The sequence below is a fragment of the Coregonus clupeaformis genome, unplaced genomic scaffold (genome assembly GCF_020615455.1).
Source record: "Coregonus clupeaformis isolate EN_2021a unplaced genomic scaffold, ASM2061545v1 scaf1734, whole genome shotgun sequence".
In the NCBI taxonomy this organism is placed as follows: Eukaryota; Metazoa; Chordata; class Actinopteri; order Salmoniformes; family Salmonidae; genus Coregonus; species Coregonus clupeaformis.
The window spans coordinates 22,552-30,068 of record NW_025535188.1 but is presented as its reverse complement, the minus strand read 5'-3'; positions in this window follow the sequence as shown (position 1 = coordinate 30,068).

Sequence of the window (7,517 nt, the reverse complement as noted above, 5' to 3'; positions counted from 1 at the left end):
TGTTCGCAGGTTGACGTTTATTGTCATGACTCTTGTCCTGGTAAATACATGAGAGATTTCCAGATACAGTGCCTTGTAAAAGTATTCAACCCCCTTGGCGTTTTTCCTATTTTTGTTGCATTACAACCTGTAATATAAATGGAATTTTATTTGGATTTCATATAATGGACAATAGTCCAAATTGGTGAATTTAAAAAAATAATTATATATATACACCTGTTCTGAAAGGCCCCAGAGTCTGCAACACCACAATGCAAGGCACCACGAAGCAAGCGGCACCATGAAGACCAAGGAGCTCTCCAAACAGGTCAGGGACAAAGTTGTTGTGATGAGGTGGTGTTGAAGGAGTCAGGCGCAGAGGGTAAATACCAGGAGGTGTGGACTCGAGTCATGTGACTTGGACTCGAGTCAGACTGAGTCATGAATTTGATGACTTCAGACTCATCGACAAAATGTTACAAAGACTTGCAACTCGACTTGACTTTAACATCAATGACTCGTGGACTTGACTTGGACTTGCGCCTTATGACTCGAGAAGACTTGCCCTCCGAGGACTTGTGACTTGCAAAGACTTGCCGTAAGAGGACTTGAAATGACAAACTAAAATGTAGGACTTTGGACTCGACTTGGAGACTTGATGGCTTTGACTTTTGACTCGACTTGGGATTGCCTCATTTACTCCGGGACTTGACTGGGACTCGAGGGCAAAGACTTGAGACTTACTTGTGACTTGCATAACAATGACTTTGTCCCACTCTCTGGGTAGAATACAGGTATACGCAGAAATGTTGGCGGTCAAACACACTCCAGGGGCACAAAACAGGCGCACTGGATAATACAAGGCAAACAGGAAATACCTGCCGATACAAAAATACACGAGCTCCACCGAGATTCGCTAACCCCACAATAAAAACAATCACCCACAAGTACAAGGAAGCAGAGGAAACACTGATACAATGACTAATGAGGGAATAAGGACTAGGTGTGTGTGATTGAAGACAAGACAAAATGGAGTGATGATAAATGGATCGGAGAGCAGAGCCGGTGACGCCCGAATGCCGACACCAGCCCGACAAGTGAGGGGAGGCAGCCTCGACGGAAGTCGTGACAGCTGGGGGAGAAGTACAGATCAGGGTTGGGTTCTAAAAAAATATCAGAAACTTTGAACATCCCACAGAGCACCATTAAATCCGATTATAAAAAAATTGAAAGAAATATGTTACATACAATAAATGCCAAGATAGAGGGCCGCTCACCAAAACTCACGGGACTAGGGGCAAGGAGGGTATTAATTAGGAGACGCACCAAAGAGACTAAAGATAACCCTGAAGGAGCTTCAAAGCTCCACAGCGGAGATTGGAGTATCTGTCCATAGGACCACTTGCCGTACACTCCACAGAGCTGGGTTTTACGGAAGAGTGGGCCAGAAAAGCCATTGCTTAAAAGAATAAGCAAACACGCTTGGTGTTCGCCAAAAGCATGTGGAAGACTCCCTAAACATATGGAAGAAGGTAACTCTGGTCAGATGAGACTAAATTTGGAGCTTTTGGCCATACAAGGAAAACGCTATGTCTGGCGCAAAACCCAACACCTCTCTATCAACCCCAGAACACCATCCCCACAGCTAAGCATGGTGGTGGGGCAGAATCATGCAGTGGGGATGTTTTTCCATCGGCAGGGACTGGGAAACTGGTCAGAATTGAAGGAATGATGGATGGCAGAGGAAATTCCTGAGGAAACCTGTTTCAGTCTTCCAGAGATTTGAGACATGGACAGAGGTTCACCTTCCAGCAGGCCAATGACTAAGCTGACTAAGAAGCAACACTTCAGTGGTTTAAGAGGAAACATTTAAATGTCTTGGAATGGTCTAGCAAAGCCCAGACCTCAATCCAATTGAGAATCTGTGGTATGACTTGCTACAGCCAGCGGAAACCATCCAACTTGGAAGGAGCTGGAGCAGTTTTGCCTTGAAGAATGGGCAAACCTCCGGTGGCTAGATGTGCCAAGCGTATAGAGACATACAAGACTTACAGCTGTAATTGCTGTAAATGGTGGCTCTACAAAGTATTGACTTTGGGAGGGTGGAATAGCTAGACTAAGTTCATTTGTTTTTTCTTATTTCTTGTTTGTTTCACAATAAAAATTTTTGCATTCAAAGTGGTAGGTATGTTGTGTAGCCCAACCGATACAAACCCCAAAATCCATTTTAATTCCAGGCTGTAAGGCAACAACATAGGAAAATGCTAAGGGGGGTGAATATTACGCAAGCCACTGTAGGCCAGCTGCACAAAGTAAAAACTGGCTATATTGTAAAAATTCAGAAAAACAGAAATGTGCTTTTGGGTCTTAATTTAAGGTCACATGTTTGCTAGTGTGGTTAAGGTTAGGTTGTAGGTTTAAAATCAGATGTTATGACTTTGTGGCTGTGCTAACTAGTGACCACTCTGCAGAGCTGTTTCTAGCACAAGTATTCATGCTGAAAAACGCTAACCATGCCTACTTTGTTTCCTTCATTCTGTATCTTTCAGAAATAATGGACCGTGAAAGCATACCTATGGGTACTTATGACATTCTCCCATCAATTCTTTTCAGGTTCGCACAAGGAGAGTAAGCTGGGTGCTATTTTAGGAGATATTGGGATGCAGCCACTGAGCGCAGTGATGGATTTGACTTTTCTCTGTGAGGCATGCTGGTGTAGGATCGCTGGGGATAAAGAAGATCATGTATGAATAGGAATTTCGCACAAGCCTACTGATGTCTGCACACTGCACTCTCAAAGGCAACTCCGCAGACCATCACATCGCCCAGCTCATGCCTCCTAACAGAACAGGAGAATATGTGAAGGACGTAAACAGAACATGGTGTGGATTTAACAGATCGGAGAGGGTAAAACAGGTAAAGATACATGTTAAACATATAGAAGCTATATCTTTCTTCAATACACACTAAATAAATACACACATTTTTTAATGAGGTCGCAATGACATGTCTGCCAGATGCAGCCCAGTGTGTGTGTGTGTGTGTGTCTTCTGTATTTGTGTGATTGATGTGCTGAAGCCCCAGAGAGCTGTAGTGGCTGCTCTGAGTGGTTATTATGATGATGTCTCTTCCAGCTTCTAGACTCAAGCTTCTCCTTCCAGCTAATATACAATAGCATGTTTGAGAATACTTTGGTTTCTGCTTGTAGTTGTGAGGATATATTATATTACTATTGATATTTAAAGTTATTTGAAGGTGGAAACAGGATTAGAATGACACATAAACATAGTACCACCCTGGAAAGCAGAGTTTAGGGCTGTAATTTGAGCAGTCTCTTCAAACGGTATTTTTCAACTGATGCTATTTTTTGTCTAGAGGACCCTTTTTTGAAGTGCTCTGATCACCTATCTTCATTCCTGCAAAGATATTGTGAAATATCTGATGCAATCACTTTAACAGAGTCTGTAAACACCACAGAACGTGAGTAGATAATGGTGTCCTTACACTCCCAAGCCACCTGACTATATTTCATCACAAGCTGGGGGAGCAGGTAATACAGGGAAGTATTTTTTACAAGATGCTCCATTAGTTTATGATAAGTGCTGTGTGTCACACACAAGGCCCTTCGTCTCCATCGCACTTTTTCCAGAACAATGACAAGAAGTATCAAATAAATGCTCAATTTGACTTTTATAAGACCGTATAAGAAGAATGTATTAGTTTTTTTTCCAACAATCTCTATTTGATTTCTTTTTTTTGTAAATGCCATACATGTTGCGAATAAATAATGTGTTAGATGATGAATACTCATAAACATTTATTGGAAATACTGTGTAATAGTAGAGGGGGAGAGGTCAATGCTAAATAGTGATCTATCGCCAGACATCAGAGAACTGCCAAGTTTATATTTATTCGCATGAGTTATCAATTCAGCACACCAACTTTAGCAGAGGGCTGGTGGTCACTGGTCACTACAGTGGTTGAGTGACTGAATAAAGGCATGATTTAAGCTTATCAACCCCCAGCTCTTTCACTGCACTGTTGGATGCTGCTTTCTGGGACACCGCTCACACACGCACACATATAACCACACGCACGCATCGCATGCACACACACACACACACACGCTTAGCCATGTTTAGACATGTTTAGCCATTTATGCATGGCAAGAAGGGAAACTGTTTGTGTACTGCGTCTTGTACAAAATATTGGTTTATTTATTCTGATGTGGGCCCACTGTCCGTGATGTGGGATGTCATCTTTTGTGCAAACAGAAGATTCACAATAGTTGGCACGTTGGTTTGTCACTTCTTCAAACCTAGACAATATCCTACTCTGTGTCACCCTGGCCCCTTAGAACAGAAAAATCCTACAGACTGCCCCCGAATAGACCAGGAATATTTCTCAGACACGCAACAAGGCGAGCGAGTGTTGAACGAGGCGAGGCTGAGCAGAGAACAGAAGGCTAGCAAAGGTGTTTAGACATGCATGGGCGAGGTGTGCTTGTCACCAGCGATCTCTCCGGTGTGTTAGTGTGACCTGGACTTTGACCGGACTTTGAACTACTCCCCTTGGGCGTAGGTATAGGGCACCCTCAGTAGGAAAAAATAACGAGCACTCATTTGTGCCAGGTGGAATAAATGCTCGGGCAAATGTTCCCATGACCCGGGTTGTTTTAAATGTTTTAAATATATATTTCTATTTTTATTTTTATTGGTAGCGTGATGTTATTGAAAGTTGTATTGTCAATCTTGTTTTGTATTAACCCACTTTAAATGTGTACATGACACTGCAACAAAATTTCCCCGATGGGGACAATAAAGCAAGTAAGAAGGTGAGGATGGTGCCGAGGTACCCAGCCCTTGTGCCATATGGCCAGAGGCGGGTGTCAACTGTGGGAAGAGTTTCATGTTTCTGCTCCAAACACCCGCCCCACCGTACATTGGTGGAGTTGAGGTGGAGATATAGGGAAGACTGGGATTGGTTGGTCACACTTTTTACTCTGGTGTGTATTTCACAGCAACCAGTATATTTTACAATATCTTTTCATCATCAGGACAAAGACCAAGGTCTTGGGTTGAAATGGAGACCCTTTTATCCTCATATCGTATTCCAACATGGAGTTATAAGCCATCAAACACACTCTTGTCCACTAATGACAAGCAGCCCCATCGCTGGGTTGGTTATCACACAGTATGGGGTTGGTTGTCACAATGCTTGCTAGTAACTTATTCCTTTTGTAACAGGAAATGAAGCTACATAGAGCACAGTCTAAGAAATATGCCATTCTTTGATTGAACGATATTCCTGACAGAATTTAGCATTTTATGCCTTGAGACTAACATATCACATTTAGAGTAAATGTGTGTGTGTATGTGTGTGTTTGCACACTCATCTATTTGCATTTATTAGGATCCCCTTTAGCCGAAAGCCAAGGCAGCCGCTACTCTTCCTGGGGTCCATGTGTGTGGGTGTGTGACAGAAAAAAAGATGTGTGTGAGAGAGAGGCAACTAAGGGAACTCTTTATAGCACAAGCACAAAATAACTTGGGATTTATTGTATACTGACAGTTTCCAATGTCCCCAACAATACAATATGTTACAATGGGTTGTATTGTTTGTCTGGCTCCCCCATCCACAAGGCTCCGTCCAAACTTACGTTTCTTCTAGAATGAAAACACATTCTGACCGTTCTGATTGGTCCCAGAAACTGATGGGTTGGGCCAGAGCCGGCCTACATGATGACGACCATCAACTTTGATACTCTGATTGATTAGATTTGTTAGAGACGATCCACCCTCTGATGAATTTGTTCTTTACAATGAAGTCACATACACAAATTACTTGTAGTATGGCAGACTCAAATTAAAGGTATGTAGCGATTGATAGAGTAGAGGAATTAAATTCAGGGTGAGTCATCAAGCAATTGGATTGTGACAACCATCCTCTACCACCCCCCAATGCTAATTAATATGCTAGCTACCACATGGCTTGACCTATGAACTCAGAAATAGGTTTGAAATATAGCTCTCCCTTTCCTATTTTCAACAAACATAATTGTTTATGGATACTCCTATAATTCAAACATTTACAAAGAAAATACCAAAATATATGTATTTTTACTTTCACCTATGAAAAACACATACAGTGGGGAAAAAGTATTTAGTCAGCCACCAATTGTGCAAGTTCTCCCACTTAAAAAAGATGAGAGAGGCCTGTAATTTTTCATCATAGGTACACGTCAACTATGACAGACAAATGAGATTTTTTTTCCAAGAAAATCACATTGTAGGATTTTTTATGAATTTATTTGCAAATTATGGTGGAAAATAAGTATTTGGTCAATAACAAAAGTTTCTCAATACTTTGTTATATACCCTTTGTTGGCAATGACACAGGTCAAACGTTTTCTGTAAGTCTTCACAAGGTTTTCACACACTGTTGCTGGTATTTTGGCCCATTCCTCCATGCAGATCTCCTCTAGAGCAGTGATGTTTTGGGGCTGTCGCTGGGCAACACAGATTTTCAACTCCCTCCAAAGATTTTCTATGGGGTTGAGATCTGGAGACTGGCTAGGCCACTCCAGGACCTTGAAATGCTTCTTACGAAGCCACTCCTTTTGCCCGGGAACGGTGTGTTTGGGATCATTGTCATGCTGAAAGACCCAGCCACGTTTCATCTTTAATGCCCTTGCTGATGGAAGGAGGTTTTCACTCAAAACTCACGATACATGGCCCCATTCATTCTTTCCTTTACACGGATCCGTCGTCCTGGTCCCTTTGCAGAAAAAACAGCCCCAAAGCATGATGTTTCACCCCCATGCTTCACAGTAGGTATGGTGTTCTTTGGATGCAACTCAGCATTCTTTGTCCTCCAAACATATGAGTTGAGTTTTTACCAAAAAGTTATATTTTGGTTTCATCTGACCATATGACATTCTCCCAATCCTCTTCTGGATCATCAAAAATGCACTCTAGCAAACATCAGACGGGCCTGGACATTTACTGGCTTAAGCAGGGGGACACGTCTGGCACTGCAGGATTTGAGTCCCTGCGGCGTAGTGTGTTACTGATGGTAGGCTTTGTTACTTTGGTCCCAGCTCTGCAGGTCATTCACTAGGTCCCCCCGTTTGGTTCTGGGATTTTTCTCACTGTTCTTGTGATCATTTTGACCCCACGGGGTGAGATCTTGCGTGGAGCCCCAGATCGAGGGAGATTATCAGTGGTCTTGTATGTCTTCCATTTCAATAATTGCTCCCACAGTTGATTTCTTCAAACCAAGCTGCTTACCTATTGCAGATTCAGTCTTCCCAGCCTGGTGCAGGTCTACAATTTTGTTTCTGGTGTCCTTTGACAGCTCTTTGGGTCTTGGCCATAGTGGAGTTTGGAGTGTGACTGTTTGAGGTTGTGGACAGGTGTCTTTTATACTGATAACAAGTTCAAACAGGTGCCATTTATACAGGTAACGAGTGGAGGACAGAGGAGCCTCTTAAAGAAGAAGTTACAGGGCTGTGAGAGCCAGAAATCTTGCTTGTTTGT